The following is an 18,690-nucleotide window of genomic DNA, read 5'->3' on the forward strand; positions in this document are numbered from 1 at the left end:
GAAGGCACCCGCGAGCAGAACTCGTAGTTTGTCGGTCCGGTAATAATGATACCCGGAAGCTTACCGGTACCACTGTTACTGGACCAGAAACCTTGTAATGAGGCCAATTGTTTGCATTACATTCTAAGAATGGCTTTTTTTTTTTTCTTTTTTCAAAGTATTTTATTGGTTTTGTGATAAAAGTGAGACAATACAAACTTATGGATTAAAGCAAACAAAGAGAAAAACAACTTAAACAACAATAGTCTTCGTGTGATGTAACATGTAGGGTTCGAGATGGTGGTTCAGTCCAGGTTATGACTTCTCAGGAAGTGGAGGGGAACAGTTTCAGGGGACATCTGCATTGTGTTAATGCAAGGAACCTGTTACTACAAAACACTACAGGTGCTCAGGGGGGCTTATGGTCTGCGTCGAAGTGCATATCCATCAGAAGAGCCCTCCAGGCGACCAGGGTGCCGCTTGTGGTGTCCCCACTGGATGTAGTTCCTTCCTGCCAGGCTCTGGTTTCTGCAGCGGTCCATCTCGCCATTTCGTTTAACCAACGTTCGTGCCTGGGGCCTGCGGGTGTCTTCCAGGCCATTGCTATGGTCCTTTTAACGAGTATACATGAAATGTCCATTAGCTTCACAAGGTGTTTGAATTTGCTTGGTCTGGGGTATGTACCCAGTAGGCATTCTCCGGGTGACCATTCGTATCTCTCCATTCCGGCGTCTCTGCAGGACTGCTTGGCTTTCGACCAGAGTGTCATCGCTTTAGTGCAGGTCCAGAACATGTGAATCATGTCTGCCCTGTCGTTCCCGTACCATGGGCACAACGGTAGGACCTTCGTGTTGAACAAGGCAACTCTGTGGGGAGTCATGTAGGTTCGGTAAAGGACATTCAGCTGTATTTGCCCAAATCTGGAATTTCTTGACACTTTCTTGGGGAATATTAATGCTCTTTCCCATTCCTTATCAGTGAGTGGGGCTACGAGGTCTGCTTCCCATTTTGCCCTCAGCACCGCTCCTTTAGGGTTAGGTTTGTCGATGAGCTTGTTGTACAACCTGGAGACCGGTCTCCATCCATCGGAGAGGTCATACATTTCCTGTAGTAGAGGGTCAGGGGTGGGTTCCTCTGGCCAGGAGTGCCACTGCTTCTTGGCGGTTTGTTTGAGCCTATGGTACCAGAGAAACTGGCCTTTGGATAGTCCTTCGATAACTTGTATCGACTCAAAGTCCCTGAACACTCCACCTTCAAACAAGTCTCCCCATGTATATATAGCAGCTTCCTCCCATCTCCTTGCTATGGGAAGGTCTGCCTTCGTTTTGCACACGTCTACCATTATGGGATGGTCTGGAGAGTACGGGTGTTGCACCTTCCTAATGTAGCAAGTCCTGGCCCATATCTGTCTGCCAAGCTCCACAACTAAAGGGATTTCCGGGGAGCGGCAAGGGGGGTTCCATGGGGTTTCTTTAGTAATTAGGTTGGTGTGAGGTTGCTTCAGTAGCCCCAGTTCAGCTGAAGGTTCGTCTGACAGCCACTTCGTGATGTGACTGAGCTGGGCAGCCAGGTAATAGAGCTGGAGATCTGGAAGTTTTATTCCACCTTCTTTATGCGGCAGGGTTAACGTAGCTAGTGACAGTTTGTGCCTGTGGGGCCCCCACAAAAAGTCCTTAATGATGGCCTCCAATTTCTTGAAGAAGGGAGGCCGTACATAGTGGCAAATGTTCACAAAGAAATACAAGAAACGGGGGAGGATTATCATCTTGACAATCGCCGCTCTCCCCACCATTGCCAGTGGGAGTTTGGACCAGAATTTTATAAATCGCCGGAGGTTGGTGATAGCGACTTCTGTGTTGTGCTCATGTGTGAGCTGTGGGGTGTGGCTGACATCAATCCCCAAATACCTGAACTTCTCGGGTTGCCATTTTATCCCTATATTTGGGAGGTCTTCTGCTAAAACGTCTCTCAATCCGGCTAGGGGGAATGCTGAGGATTTGTGTCTGCTAAATTGGATTCCAGAGTATCTTGCGTAGTTGTCGAGTACCTCCAGTGTTGTCGGTGCGTTGATCTCGGGGGTCTTTTAAATACAGGAGAACGTCATCTGCGTACAATGATATTATGTTATAAACGTTGCCCACCTTAATGCCGGCGTCGAAAAGCTGTTGACGGAAGTATATGGCGATCGGTTCCAGTCCCAGTATGTACAGCATGGGCGAAAGTGGGCATCCTTGTCTCGTGCCTCTCTGTATTTCCCAAGGTTCTGAGACTATTCCGCCTGTCTTGACCCTGGCCACTGGAGAGTTGTAGAGAACCTGGACCCATCTGATGAAGCCACTTCCGAAGCCAAAAGCCCGCAAGGCCTCCACCAGCCACTCCCAGTAGATGGAGTCGAAGGCCTTGATGGCATCGAGCGACAATATCGCTAGGTCTTCCACAGAATCGTGAGTTTCGGCCATGATGTGTTGAAGCCTCCTCAAATTAGCTGTGGTGTTGCGCCCTGGAACAAATCCGTTCTGATCTTCGTGAATTATAGACCCTACCACTCTAGCAAGTCTGCCGGCCAGTATTGAGGTGAGGATCTTGCTATCGTAGTTGAGCATGGCCAGGGGTCGGTATGAGTCACAATCAGTGGGCGGTTTGTGGGGCTTAAGCATGGGGATGATTATAGTTTCTCTCATGGTGTTGGGGAGGATCCCGTTTGCGTAAGCTTCCTGGTAGACTTCGTGTAGGATGGGGGTGAGGATGGGCTCGTATGCTTTATAAAATTCCGGTGTAAGTCCGTCGCTGCCAGGGGTCTTGTTGGTAGCAAGCGACCTGATGGCCCATCTTACGTCGTCAAGAGTGATTTCCATGTCCAGTTCAGTTCTCTGTTCGCTGGATATTTGGGGTAGACCAATCTCTTCCAGGGTATCTATTATTTCTGTGGTGGGGATCTGGGCTTCATGAGCGTATAGTTTTCAGTAGAACTTAGCAAATGCTTTGTTGATCCCCATCTGTGTCCTGTGGGATACACCTTCTGTGTCTATTATTTCCGTTGGTAGGTGTTTAGGGTGCTCTCTTCTGCACAACCAGGCCAACAGCCTACCTGGTTTGTCTGATTCCCTGTGGGATCGGGCGATGTACGTGGCAAAGTCAAATTTTTCCAGCCTGTCCCAGGAGAGCTGACATTTTTCTCGGGCTGCTTTCAGTTTCATTTCGACCTCTGGGGAGGCGTCAGAACTGGACCCCAGACGAGTGATCTCTGATTCTTGGGCCTCAAGTGACGTCTTTAGTTGCCTGCGGGTGCCACCAGCTCTTGATATGATTTCTCCTCTGGTAACCACCTTCATGGCTTCCCACAGTGTGCTCCAGGTGGACACGGATCCTTTGTTGATTTCGACGTACTCCTCTAGTCTCTCGGCAAGGTCTTCTCTGAACTGTGAGTCCTCTAATGTCGCGGAAGGCATTCTCCACATGGGGATCGGGGGTCTGGGTCCCCTCTGCCGCCACTGCATGGTTAACGGAGAGTGGTCGGAGATAGATCTCCCCAGGTACTCTGTGGCTATCGCCAGCGGGACCTGGTCCCGATCGATGAACAAATAATCTATTCTTGTGTAGACGCTGTGTGGGGCTGAGTAATGTGAGTAGATCCTGTCAGCTGGGTGTTGTATCCTCCAGATGTCCACTAGATTGAGTTGGTCTAGTGTCTCCGCCATAGTACGGGTTGCGGGATTGCTCGGCTGGGGGGGAGGGAGTGATCTGTCCATAGCTGTATCCATGACACAATTAAAGTCTCCTCCCCATATGAAGGTTTGGCCTCGGTGGTGTGCCAGCTTGGGGCTCAGTGTACTGAGGTAAGACGGGATTCCATGTTGTGGGAAGTATGTGTTAGCCAAGCAGATCGGGGTCTGTTCTATAGTTCCCCACATTATTACGTATCTTCCGTCCTTATCAGATTCACATCCGTGTAACTGGAAAGGCACATTCAGGTTTACCCATATTAGCACACCCCTCGCGTATTTGGAGTATGGGGATCCTCTCACAGTCCCATCCCATCGGTCTGCCAATTTGGACAGAGCGTCCTCGGTGAGGTGCGTCTCCTGTAGCATCGCAATCGAGACTTTCTTCCTCCTAAGATAAGACTGTATGTGGTTCCTCCTGAGGTACGAGCCCATTCCCCTTACATTCCATGTCATCACGTTGAGTTGTGATGCCATTGATTCAGTGTTCTGGGTTTGGCGTGAGGCACAATCACGATGGCCTGGTGCGGCATCAAGGCGTGGTTGGTGGGCTGTGGGCGATGGACCTCTGATTCATCAATTCCTGGAGCGTATCTTGTGACCATCTCGATTTTTTCAAGCATCAATGGGGCGAAGACTGTAAAACTAACTAAACTAATAACATAACTCAAACTGGTGCGCCCAGCGACTACAACACTGTCGCGGTGCTCAGGCGCTCCCGCGCCGTCTAAGCCCATCCGGGAATCGGGCGCAAGTTGGGTCGGGCAAAAAAGACCGAACTAGCCCGGTTGGATTTTTCGCTGGGGGCGGGCTACTGTGAGGCGGCGAGGCCGAACGAGGGTCGTTTCCATACGATATACTGTTAATTGGATTACCTTCTTGGGTCCGGCTGTTTATGCTTCATGTGTGGGTGGTGCGGAGGGTCCTTGGGGTCCAGTTCTCCTCCCCCGGGGTTCAGTCTTCCTCCCCTAGGTTATCCCCACCGTCGGCGAGGTTATTGTCCTCTAGCCACATGTTGGCTGCTTCCGGGTTTTCGAGAAATATTGCTCGCCCTTTGTGGATGACTTTCAGGCGGGACGGGTACAGCAACCTATATTTAAGGTTCAGTTGGCGAAGCCTTGCTTTAATCGGAACAAACAAGTTCCTCTCCCTCTGCACTTTCTGGGTATAGTCAGGGTATATGGAAATCTTAGAGTCGCCCTGTACGATAGGGCCTGTTTCCCTGGAGTATCTTAATATAGTTTCTCTGTCTTGGAAATTTAGTATCTTGGCTATTATTGGCCGTGGATGCGAGCTGGGGGGAGGTCGTTTCTGGAGGGACCTGTGGGCCCTCTCCACCGCAAATCCCTGAGTCAACTTGCCGGCCCCAATCTCCTGTAGCAGCAGGGTTTCGACATAGGACGTAGTATTCAGGCCTTCATTTCCCTCCGGGATACCCAGGATACTGATGTTACCCCGTCTAGCCCGACCTTCGGCTTCCTCTGCCCTTTCTTCTAGGAATGCGACCTTCCTTTTCAGGATCGAGACTTCGGATTGTAGGGCTGCTGTGGCCCCGGACTTTTCCTCTGTAAATTTCTCCATGGCCGTCACCCTCTCCGTTAAGTTGCGGGCATCTTGGCGAATGAGTTGTATGTCTATTTTGAACTCGTCTATCTTGGAGTCTATATGAGTCTTTAATAAGGCAATAGCGTCCATTATCTGGGAGTGATTATCATTGGGCTCCGTCTCATGCGAGCGAATGATTTCAGTGGAGCCAGCCCTGGCTTGGGTGGGAGTCTTTGCCCGGGCTGAGACGAAGGAGTCCATGGTGGCAGCTCTGGTTTTGTTTTTAGCGGCCATGTTAGAGGCGCAATAGCGGTTGCCCTGGAGCTCTGAAACTGGTGGGGTGGGAGTCAGGGCTGCTCGCCTATGTGGCCTGGAATGGAGTTCCAGAGTGGGCTCTGCACCAAAAGTATAATATTGTCAGTGGTTAGGAGCTGTCTGGGGCGCAGCTCTCTGGAGTTATGTATTCCACTGTATTCCACTGTGCGTTCGGATGCTTTACCCGCTACCTTGGCGCCTATGACGATGCCCCTGGACTCGGGGGTGTTAGTGTTGGAGCGCTCAGGGCTCAGCCGTGTGCCGCAACCAGAGGGCAGGAGTTGTCACCCCTTGGTGTGTGAGTCTTATTGGGTGGCCCAGCCGCAGAGTTAATGCAGGCTGTAGCTGGGGGGAGCAACAGGGGCCGCACTCACAGTTGTTCCGTGGATTGACGCACCTCGTCTCCCAGGGCTCCGCCGTCGCAGCTTTCCGAGTCGTTTCTGGTTTCTGAGCCGGAATCCGAACCTTTGGATAAGGCGGCGGATCGCAGTGACCCAGCGGCTGTTGCTCCTCCGGCTCTGCTTCCCGGCGGCGGCCTCGTTGCAGTTGGATGTGGGCCCGGGGGGCAGAGGCTGGTGGTGCCTCCGCGTGATCCCGTCCTCGGGATGTGTGCTGTGCTTTTTTGTAGGTCGCCGGCAGAGGGGAGGAAGAACGAGAGTCTGGTGTGGGCTGTGGTCGGATGTTACGTGGAGACCCTCTCCGCCGTCTCCGGGATGTGTGTTGTGTCACAGTGGAGCTCCGGGGATACAACGGCTCTCGCTGTGCAAGGTTCCGGCACGTAGTGTCGACCGGAGCCGTCCGGCGTGGTGAGGGGGTAGAAGGGCGAGGGTCTGGTGCCGACCACAGTCGGATGTTGCGAGGAGGCCAGCACCGCTGCGATACTCCTCCTCAGTGTTCCCAGCCGAGTGTGCTGATGGGGGTAGTCCGCACGGAGGCCCCGCTAAGCTGTGTGGGGCGCCATCTTGGGTCCAGGCACGGCAGGGGGAGGGAGCGCGTTCCAGGACCTGCGCTGCCGTCCAGGGGGCCGGAGATTCCGACCCCTCGAGCAGGTTTTATGCGGGATCGCCTCTCGCACCGCTGCGTGCTTCTCAGCGGGCTGCTGTCCCACTTAAGCCGGAGAAAAAAGATTCGGAAACGGCGTCTCGGCCGGAGCTCGGCGAATCAGCCTCTGCACGCCATCGGCTCCAGGCCACGCCCCCCATTCTAAGAATGGCTGCAATAGTTATGCACTTGCGCCTTTGGAGGCCTATATATATGATACCTTAACTGATGATGCAGTCTGGAACGGAATAGAATGGATGGATGGAGATTTTAGTCGAAGCCTGTTGGAGTTAACCGTGAGATCTTGTCACCACTGTTTTTCTTTTCTGCAATGTGTATGTATATTTGGTGGCTGTTGTGGCATTGGCGAAATAAAGCAGATGAATGGAAAAGTCCGCCAGCTGAGCCTTGCTGTGCTGCTGGAACCAGAGCGCGGAGCACTTACCTTTGTTTAATGGCCCGTGGCCTTGTCCGGCCTCCTCATGAGGGCTCTTTATAACAGTGCAGTTGAAGGCCCGTAAATCTCGAATGGAACCTGTCATTGAAATGGTCGCAGAACAGCTCTCAAGACAAATTTATAAGGAGCCATTTTTTGCAGCAAACTCCATTTTTCACATTTCTTGGGCTTGTGGGTAAAGTGAGGGATAATGGTATTTAGAGGGACCGAGGTAGTCTTGCCTATCCATCATCAACTTAACAAAATGTCATGCGGGTTGCCGCGCGCACTGGAGAATCAGCACAACAGCCTGCAGAGCCTGCCAAGCTAGCAGTTGGCAACAATACTTTCTGGAGTTTGGAAACTGGTTCTGCTTGTTACGTATTCTATGACCTCATCGTTGGCGGGTTGGATTCGGGAGAAAAAAGTAGCATTTCCTTTCATAGTACACATTGTCGAGGTTGTAGGGCGTGATGGTGCTCGCACATGCAAAAGCTTTGCATTGTACAAATAGAATTTGTGCAAACATAATCAAATGAAAGGTTAGGCTTCACAGTACTTATTCTTTGGTCTTTTATAGCGCAGTAGGTCTATGCTGTAGACTGCTAACTCTCTGTAAGAAACATACTGCGGAACACTTTAGAGCTGCAGTCCTGTAAGAAACCAATATACCTCTTCCTGTACAATACATAATATACTCGCCCATGCACTTGACCAATGTCATTTGGAGCGCAATATCGTCTGTGACCTTTGCAGAATTTCTCTTTCAAACCCAATACGTGAGCGTTTTGTGTTTTCATCTTTGAAGTGATTAGAACTCTTAAAAACTGTCTGGTATTATTTTCGTTCAAAGAAAGCAAAGTCGAGCACAAATGAAATGATACTCTTATTTAACTACATGTCACACTTTAGTGGCCCGCCAGGGCAATACCCCCAACACGCCCACATATCATGTTAAGGTAAGTGATGCCCCACACAAAGGCGGTGCCTATTTCAACTGCTGCTGCAGCTCTCAAACACCATTTTCTCGGCTATTGCTCATGCGTGTATTTGTGCGCCTGAGTCAGTGTCTTGAAGCTGGTGCAACCGTTTTGCAACCATGCAATGGGTACCTGCCCAACTCAGGGTCGGAGTGCGACAAGAAATAGGCCCGGTCACCCAAAAAAAAGTGCCCCACCCCTCGCCTCAAAAAAGTGGCCTACCTCTCGCCTCACGACCCTTGACCTCTGATGACATCATCAGAAGTCATGTAATTTGACCCCACCCCAAAGTGACATGCCGGAAAGCGATGAAACACGACCTTTCACCCCTTGACAAAACAGGACGTGGCATCAAATGGCATTGTCCCTAAGTACACTATGAACAATATGGTTACATATCACTTTAAAGTGATATATATTTCATACGAGAATGGATCACCATATGAATCATTAAAGGAGAGTTCCGGGACTTTTTTTTTATTGTCCCTACGGTTCGGCCATGTGTTTTTAAGCATAACTCGGTAGATCGTGGAAAACTTTCCTATGGACCTTACCCGACTTTTCGTCCATTAACGCACTCGAAATCAGCCGCCATTTTATGATAATCCTATCACTTGCCGCATCGCCCTGGCTCACCTGCTTTTGCGGCACTAAATCAAATCCCCCGCCCCTGAAACAGACTTGATCAAAACATTCATATTCCCCGCCTCTATCCGTGACGTGACTGTGCTGCGTAGGCAAACGCGCCCAGGCGTCTTCTACGCGACTCCACACAGAACCAGGAAATCAACACAGATGAGCTCAAACAACACAGCGCGCCACAATTGGGAATATGAAACTGTACTTTTAAATTAAACCGCAAGATTGTAAATTTGGTAAAGTAAATTTATTTGACATCAAATGTTTTGAGAATATTCAGCGATTAGCATTTTTATTTGCACATGTTCCAAAAAGTTCCGTTTCGAGGCACACGATGTTCCTTTGCTGTACACAGGGTCTTAGATCATCTCACAATACAGCGCCACAATTCGGAATATGAAACAGTGGTTTAAAAGCAAACGGCAAGATTGTACATTTGGCAAAGTACATTTATTTGACATCAAATGTTTTGAGAATATTCAGCGATTTGCATTTTTATTTGTTCACGTTCCGAAAAGTTCGTTTCGAGGCACACGATGTTCCTTTGCTGTACACAGGGTCTTAGATAAATGAATTTTTATTTGCTCTCGATCCAAAATATTTCGTCTTGAGGCAAGCGATGTTCGTGTGCAGTAGACATGGTGTTGGTTTACGATAAAATAAGCTCTTCGGTCGCACTGATAATCGCATGGCTGTTCCAACAACGAGGCACTAGGCCACCACAACGGTCTGTATGTTGCATCTAGCCGTTAGTACCGCGTAAGGGCATACTTGTACTTGGCGATCGTCCCATAAAATGGTCAGGGTGGTAACGTTGTTCACGCGGAGAAGCAACTGGCGGTTAAAGAAGCCGTCCGCCGGTGTCTGGTACTCGTGACACATGCAGTAATGCATGATGTACCTGTTTGAAAAACATAAACAATGAAATTAGTCTCACCATCAGATCTTTATTAAAATTATTCATTTTATATATTCGGTCGGTAAATTATTTCATAGCTAGGACAGTGCAACTGGGTTTTAAACGTCAAGGGGGGGCTGTAGGATACTGAGACAGTCCCTCAGTGCAGGGGTTGACAGGGAGTGCAGGTGGAGAGTGGAAGGGCCCAGGACCGAGATCACAGACAGTGGACCAGTTGTTGCAGGGGAGAGGGAGAGAGAAAGCAGAAGCAAAGGTTTTGAGGTGCTTCCGTAAAAGTAGACGGTTCTCCCCAAGATAGTGTGCGGTACAAAACAACATGCCACATAGAACGAACAAGTACAACTTAACCCGTCTTTAAAGCAACTGTATAGTAATTAAATTGCGGTATAAACTCATCTAAAGAGTTACTTACATTATATTTGCATTTTCCATTGCGTCTGTGCGTAGGGCAGCCCCGAAATACCACTCCTTCTATGCCGACGTTATTTCTTCTAATGAACGAACATGAAATGGCTTTCGTTTCTGAAATTATATTCATTATCGTTTCTTACGTGGTCCAGGCCTGTCAAGGTCAAAATACAATAGAACCTTATTCTGAGTCGTGGGCCATTCTGGCACCCGAGAAAAAATCAAAGCAGCTGACCTTCACTTCGAACGAGCACACATTCCAAGTTAGCTACATTCAGTGTAAGGCATTCTCACAGGACTTGAAATTTACACTCCATCTTTGCATTTTGTCTGCGTGCTTTGCAGCCACACAGAACCATAAATACGGAGAGATTCTATATTTATTGAAAAATGATTTATATTACTGTTTGGTTTAATTTAATGCGCAAATGAACAAGGGTGGAGAGACACATTGCATGTACACTGAGCAATCACTTTTATTTACACAATACATAGATACACATATTCAATGGGCCTGCGACATGAGGAGACTTGAGAGAACAGACAATCAAATTACAATCATTTAAACCGTGATGTGTATTTCTCAATGAGTTCTTCTTTAGGTGGACATGGAACAGATGCAATGTTGGGTGGCAATGCAGTTGTCCCCTGCACAGGTTCGTTCACAACTCCATTTATGTGCCTATCTAGGACGTCAACAATAAGTTTCTCAATAAACTCATATTGCATATCCTCAAACACTGGTTTGATCACCCATTGTTTACTTCTTTTAGTGAAGGCCTTATTGTAGCGAAGCGTCCCTAAAGTTCCGGTCGTCCTACTTTGTTGACGGCCAACATTATGGTTATGTGCCAAGACCGCTAAAAGAGTCCGATTTATCATGCCCTCCATGCCAAAATGCAATCGTTTTGGCCTGTACTTTAGGCACATATTGTGGAACACCTCCAAATCTCCTGTGTGGCAGAATTCCGTGAGTCCCCTCAAAGCTTTTGTTATAGTTTTATCAAATACAATCTTTTCAATGGCTTTGTGAGTGGGTGATGAAGGAATCAACCACTTTTTCTTCCGTGCCTCCTCTGTGGACAAATGGCCATGTTCACAATTGTGGAAATGTTGGTTCGTGTTCCATCGGTGAACATTTGTACAGTGTGGCATTACTGACCGCCATTTTTCCAGTAGAATTTCCAAGGACCCTCCACATGTTTTTGAGCTCCACCAAAGATGGTTGCTGATTGACTTGGACCACTGTGAAATACCTTGCAATTCTTTTTTTTTACCTGCAGCCGACAATTTTTTATTGATTGATTTTGCAAGATGCCAAACGTCAAATTGGTGATTTATATTTTTGTACTGTTCTCTCATTGTCTTGGCAATTGAAACGTGTCTGTCCGTGGCTATCAGGTCGATCACCATTCCCCGCGATTGTAGTTCTTGCAATGATGCTACAAAGCCAACTTTCTCCATGGCCACTGAGGATGTACTTTGTGACACCTGCACGACCACCGAACTCACAATTTTCTTACTTTCCATGTCCTGAAAGTGGTAGGTGCAGTACTTGGCTGAAAATCCTGGGCTGTCGCACTGTCCATCACCGGCTAGCCTGAACCGTTTGCCCGCGAATGTACTATCAATAGACATTTTTTCCATTCTCCAAGCTTCGCTAATGGCTGGAAATAGATAATCGGTTTGGTATTTGTAGAACTGAGTTTTCGCAATGAAATGGATTCCCACAAACTGAAAGAAAGACTCTAATTTTTTAAAACTTGAACCACTAAAAAGTGCAGCCGCTGCACAAAGTAGATTGCCTGCTGGCAGTTGTCCCAGCATAGGTTGTGCAGACCATGTGAAAGGATGATATTTTGTACAGGTGGCATGTATTTTAAGGTTAGTGCCTCGAATTGCACGAGTCACATTAATCAATGGCTCCCCACATACTTCCCCACCTACCAAATGCCCACATTTAATCCGAATAATAATATCAATCAAACAACTATCGAATACAATGAATTTGGCCTCTTTCCTTATACTGTCACTCTGCATCCCAGCTGGTTCGGCCTGTAACGTTGAGGACATGTCACTCACATGAAAGGTAGAATCTCTGATATCGTCTTCCGCTATGTTCAGTGATATTGATGGTGTTTCATTGTCGTCTACTTCATTCTCTTCCATTGCAACATCTGTTCCTTCTCCGGCGATGGGTGAATAAAACAATTTCTTCAACTTTCTCACCGTCTTAGTTTTTGCGGGTGTGGATTCTGTGAATTGATCTCCGACTGCATCCGAACTACCAGGAGGACATTCACTATCAATGGCTGGTGGTGGTATAGCTCCGTTGTCAATCACTTCATATTCTTCCCATTGGCACGATGCTTCTCCAGTCTCAAGTCCCTGCCAAAAGGTTTGACAAGCAACATCTCTCGTTCGCTTCACTGTCTGTGTAGATCTAGTTCGTACACCCACTCGCAACTAGAGGACAGATTGGAAAAGGGGTGTTCAGTTTAAACACAACTTACAGTATTGAACTATTAACAGTGAAAAACAACATAATATAGTGACCAGGACACTAACCTTCTTTTGCTTTCTTTTCTTTGAAACTTTCTTGCCTCAAACTTCAACATCAGGACGCTGTTGCTCCGACTCGTGTGTGCATGTCTCCACTTCCTCTTGCGCTGCAACGACTATGTTTTCCTGATAAGCACATCCATCACGCACTGACGCTCCATGGACTCCCTGAAACATAGAACTTTCATTAGTATGTATAATAATATCGAAAACACAAAATGTACTTGGGGACCAATACCCACGTACATCTCAATAGCAAAACACGAATGAACGCTTTGTGTAGAACATTCAAACGACAATTATTCACGCATTGTTGATCTAGTTAGATGGAACTGTCAAGATCCATACCTCGGGCTCCTCATAGACTTCCATTGATGATATTATTGAAGATGATGCTTCAGTGACTCCCTGAAACACAGTAATTGCATTAGTATGGTTTTCTATTTTGATAAAAAGAACAGAAAGTTTGTGCAGGCGTGAACGGCTCATCTAAATAGACCTGCACAAATGATCAGTTGTCTAAAATAAATAATGGATATCTAAATATGATTCGATTTGCTCGATCGTTGGAAGTGTCACCACCCAGAAATCTGCATCAACTACTAGGGGTGATGTTCTTGTAGAAGAAGCTCCGTCATCTCCCTGAAACATAGTACTTGCGTTAATAAAGAAGGAAGTATAGCGGATGTAATCAAGTCATATGATCTCGCTTGATCGAGCTGTCAGTATCCATACCTCGAAATGCATAAGAACATCAAGGGACGATGTAACTGCGGTGCACACTTCTGCAAGCTGTTGCGCCGACCCGTAACTGCACGCTCCCCCTTCTTCTTGGACTAATGCTCCATCGACTCCCTGAAACATAGGACTTTCATTAGTAATGAACACAATATTGAAAAAAGAAGACACATAGGAGGGCGACGACAGAAGGACATATCAATGGCTAAAAACGAAAGAAACATTGTGTGTAACAATCACGCTACAAGAATGCAAGATCTGATGATCTCCATCGATGGAACTGTCCTGAAACGTACCTCGAGCATCTGAGTGACATCAACGGTAGTCGTCAATACGTTGGACTCCTCAGCATCTCCCTGAAAGACAGTACTTGAATTATTTTGGATAACAATAATTATAACTGAAAACAAAGACTAGAGGACGAGTACAAGGGTGTACCATTAGGTAAAATAATTACACGATAAATTAAAACTATTGATTTACATGCCTAAAACAAGTCAGTGGCAGAATAGCCAAGTAATATTACCCGATAGGCGCTTGAAGTGGCTGATGACTGCAATAACGACACGGATGGAGAATCTTCCGCCTTCATATTGAGTGGATACATAAATGGGGAAATTATTGTTAGCTAATGCTACACACTACCGCAAGGCCGAGAGATAAATACGTAAACTTGACTCACCAGTGGAGGGATGTGGACGAATAGAGTGGGAATAGCGGTTGAGAGCAATTTTCGCCTCGCTCGCGGTGTGTTCTTCTTTATTAGCAATGATGTGGAGTACATGTCAGAGGTAAAGTGCCTGCTGCAGATGCGGTATCGATCACCCCTCTTGTCCGCAAAGACTTCTAGGACTCTACTTTCAAGCTCAGAGGGTGGATATCCGCAATATCGGACCCATTCTCTTATCTGATCTATTGTCTTAGGGAAAACATGCATTATAGTACCTTGTTGTCTAATGGCAAGTACCGCACAGGCAGGTATTACTCTCCGAACGCGGTGTCCGAGCCTCCCGTGAAGCCACCAAGTGAAGCAACGATAGGCCACCAGCCTGTACCACCTGTGAAAATGAAAGATGCAAACTGTATTAAAATGACAACTTTCTTATCACTGTCGATTCAGGTACAAAAATGTCATTCTGCTTTGAAAAAAATTCTATCTAGAAAATGCACAACATGGAACCAATTTACATGCATTCGAATGATATGTAGATGTAGTTTTATATGTGGGAGACGACCATGAAATAGTAGTGGCATCACTGACATCACAACCAGAGTATACTTACTCGTTACTCGGATTACGCGGACGAACAGTGCCGCAAAGTTCGTGCATAAGCACCATCATCATCCTCAACACTGTCCGTGAGAGGCAGGCTTCCCTGAACTCTGGCAGCTCGGTGATGCATTGCGGACTTGGCTCGCCTTCCGAAATGTAGGCCAAGCACCCGGAATTTTCACGGCAGCAGCAGTTCTCCTCCTCAGTTGGCATTAGCTCGCAACGATTGCACGTGCACCAGGTGGAGACGCCGTCCATGCGACATGGTCCAGGCTCTTCATCCGTTGACTGGTCCTCCCAACTGCCGTCCGAATCCCCATCGTTTTCGCGTGCTTGCCTTTCCAGTAGTTCTTCCTCGGTGTACTCGGGCTCGTACATATACGGCATTATTGTAGCCATTGTGTGGTAAAGAAAGTAAAATAATTTATAGCGGTGGTACTGGTATCTGTTCACACGGGCTACAATCAACGAAGGTAGCTGACCAGAGCACAGAAACGAGTCACAGAATACTCAAAGTAACACAGCGAGAGTAATGGAATCGAAAATCTGCTGCTGTGTGTTGTGAAACGGTGTGTTTATACTTATTGAGGAAAGAGGCGTCCTGCCGTTTCCATGGCGACACTTCATTAGCTGAGGCGCAGCGATTGTTGACACGAAACGTGCTTTGGCGTTGGGAAATGGGCGGTACGCGTCTGCTGATGTCAGCCTCGGGGGCGTGGGAATTTGATTTAGTGCCGCAAAAGCAGGTGAGCCAGGGCGATGCGGCAAGTGATAGGATTATCATAAAATGGCGGCTGATTTCGAGTGCGTTAATGGACGAAAAGTCGGGTAAGGTCCATAGGAAAGTTTTCCACGATCTACCGAGTTATGCTTAAAAACACATGGCCGAACCGTAGGGACAATAAAAAAAAAATCCCGGAACTCTCCTTTAATATCTCTGTGTATAGGCCCATACTACCAAATTTCTGTGAATGCATACAGACGTCCAAGGGCAAATGATAATATGTTATTGTACATCATTTACGCTTAAGCTCTTTTTTATAGAGCAAATATGTATACAATATCACCCAACCTGTGTTGGTACTCATTTATCGACCTAAGATAGATGAAAGCCTTTTTAGAAGGAAAAAAAAAAGAGAGAGAAAAAGTATTTTTTTTCACATTTTTTTTCTCCAAACTGGCCCAGGTGTGGCCAGAAACCGGCTCCCACTCTCCAGGAACGATTACGGCCCGGCCACGAGCCGAAAGGCCGAGGGGCCATGGCCGTCCCACCGCATTTGATGAACGGCCGTTTTACCCCATTTTTCGTGTCATTTTTAGGGGGCATGTTAAAGGTATATTTTAAATTAGATTTCAGGAGGTGGTAGTGGGCAGGGTGCATGGATGAGGAGTATGGGTTTTTGCTCCCATTAATATGTTGGGAAAAATACAGTGAAAGACAATTGCAGTGAGTTGTACCTGATCTTTATTTGAAATTGAACAATTTTACAGTCCCAGGGCTCCATGTTTGTAGTTTTTGCCAATGCTGCAATCTGGTGTCAGTTACCTGGGAGTCCTATAAAGCAGGGGCGCCAGGGCGACTGTCTGGGGCGCCATTTGTCCCTCGCCACGCAAGCTCGGGAGAGTCTTTCAAGGGCACCCCCGAACTGGCACTGTTGGTGAAGGCAAAGCAGGCGCCCTATTGAACCGAAATGCACCCAGTTCTTGCGCTGACGAGAGCGGGGTGCATTTTGTCATAATAGGACACGGCTGTCAAACCAGCGTGGGGCTGCACAGGCAGCCCCATGGTGGTTTGATAAACGCCGTGCTATTGAAGCTATTAACTCCTGCTCCAGTACGGAATAGGGAGTTCATCAATTAATTAAATACAGCGCCACTGCTAATTTTACAGAGGTGCTCTATTTAATTTGGTGCACCCCACCGCTCCCAGGGGCACCGGGGAAGGGAATGGGGCACCAGATTTTGTTGACTCGCCCCGGGAGCTGGAACTGCTAAGGCCGGCCCTGCTGTGAAGCTTCTCAGCTGCCCTCTATACTGTAGGAATGGTATGTAACACTACAGCTCCTCCTGACTTTCTCTGGTAGGAGTTCTCCTGCAGCTTGGCTCTTGCTTGCCTCCTGATGAAAGTGTGATCTCTGCTTTAGCTTAGCCTTCACCTGGCTGTTATTTTACACTTGCAGTTCCTGTTATAATATCACAGCATTGCTTGCAATCTTTCTCTCTTGCAGTACATCCCCGCCCCATAGTTGCAGTGCACTTATGCTGTTGGCATTCTCATAGTACACTGGGGTGGACCGCGAACCAAAAGGGGCCCCATATTACACCATGCAAATTAATACAGCAAGCAAAGTGAACCCATTTAACTAGGGTTTTGGGGATTCTCCACAGTGAGCAAACCAACCCCCTTTGTGTAGGGTTTTGGGGGTTCTCGGCCGAGGATATGGTTTGCTTCAATTGGGATGTGCGAGAGGAGGAGAAATTGAAGGAAGGGGTGTGGTGAGTGAGAGAGAGAGTAATATGAGCAGAAAAGCAGGGTACCACACAAGAGAAGCCCATGTTCTAGAGGCCCACTGGCAAATCTCCAGAGATCCCTAAAGGCCAGTCCAACACTGCACACCTTTTTGATGATACCTGCCGAATAACTGCACCCAGTTAGCATTTATACGCATAACTAAGTATTGTGTAATGCTGCACAGTGCCATCTCTTCTCTAAGCTTTAACTTAATTACATACATTGTTGCCGAGGCACGCAAATTGCTAGGAAGCAGGGGCAGAATAGTTTATCTCCATAAGATTTAATCGATGCATCAGAGAGGATAGAAATGTTAATGAAACTATTACTGGGCTGTTTCAAAAGCATCATGAACCTAAATAGTCCCAGATGCAACTTCCATTGCTGGTAGAACCGGTAGAAAGGAATTTTTATGAGGCTCGGATGACGACACTCATCAACACCCAACCTTCAGCCATGGCGAGCTTCTTTGTAGGTCTACACGTGGCCCACCTGACCTGGGCAGGCCAAGGGATTAGAATATTGTCAGGAATAGGGGTTCCCATAATGGGGATCCAAATGTTGGCACAGAAGGCTCCTTTCTCTTCTCCCATGACCTGTTCGCCTCCGTAACAAAGAAGTGTGAGTACAGACTACAAGCACTGTTTGCAGAATGCAGCAGAGAAGTTGCCAAAGCACTTACAGAGGGGATAAAACTATCAACCGATGATTCGCGGAATACTAAAAGGGACTATATGCTGCCTCTGCATCCGTTCTTCTGGCAGATCTAGACACACTAAATGCACTGATCATGGATGATGAAGTCCTCAGCCCCATGACCGGCATAGCCTCTGGAAAGGCAGCGAGCCCTAATGGCATACCAATTGATTTATATAAACTGATGAGGGAAACACTTGCTCCCAGGCTAGGTCAGGTGTTCAGGGAAGTGTCCTAAGCGGGACGTCTCCCAAGATCCATGCTCACAGCGAATATAGTTGCATTCTATAAAAAAGGGGGTGACCTGTGAGAAACCAGAAGGTGTCTCACCCGCTAGTCCCCAGGGATCTGTCATCCAGGTGGCCAGGGCACAGCCATCACCTTAGGATCCAGTTCCTGGGGGTGGACCAGTGCGGGAGGGTCACCTGGATGAGGGATCTTTGGGGAGTGAGACACCGGATGGTGAGACACTGTGTCCACTTCCCTGTAAGACCTTTTCCCCATCCTACAAGGTAGGATACTTAGGAACCCAACTGCCTCCCCTTTCCCAACACAAACACTTTCTCCCGGACAGCTGACTGTGAGTGAAAACAGACTAACACCCGAGCTGTATACCTGACATGTCCCAACACAATGGTCAGGCAGAGTCATTCAATTACTGATCATTACACACACCTGACTTCCATCACACAGATGAAAGGTTGGAGCACGAAAGCACACTGAGCAAGGCAAAACACATGACGAAGCAGCAGTTCCAAGATGGGAGTTTAATACGAAAGATGGCAAGACCAGAGAGGGATGCAAGGAGGGAAGTGCCCTTGACCTTTTCCGAGTAAAAAATGCTACTTTCATGCGCCTTCGAGAATAAGAAACATAAGACCTGGAATTAAAGCTGGAGAAATGTGCATTGTGTGTCGGAGGTAAC

The 18,690-nt window shown here is 47.5% G+C and overlaps 2 long non-coding RNA genes across 2 annotated transcripts in view; one reads left to right on the plus strand and one right to left on the minus strand.

Annotated features, from left to right (window-relative positions):
- LOC138467109 (uncharacterized) overlaps positions 1 to 18,690 on the plus strand; it is a 1,381,370-nt gene that overhangs the window by 522,711 nt on the left and 839,969 nt on the right. The gene's annotated exons all lie outside the window — the stretch shown is intronic.
- LOC138467108 (uncharacterized) lies at positions 8,883 to 10,926 on the minus strand. The gene is made up of 2 exons (XR_011268041.1): positions 9,989 to 10,926; positions 8,883 to 9,558 (listed from the first exon to the last, which is right to left on the minus strand). It is a non-coding gene; the product is annotated as an uncharacterized lncRNA (long non-coding RNA).

This window comes from Ambystoma mexicanum, chromosome 4q (assembly GCF_040938575.1).
Source record: "Ambystoma mexicanum isolate Mex_15411 chromosome 4q, UKY_AmexF1_1, whole genome shotgun sequence".
Lineage (NCBI taxonomy): Eukaryota > Metazoa > Chordata > Amphibia > Caudata > Ambystomatidae > Ambystoma > Ambystoma mexicanum.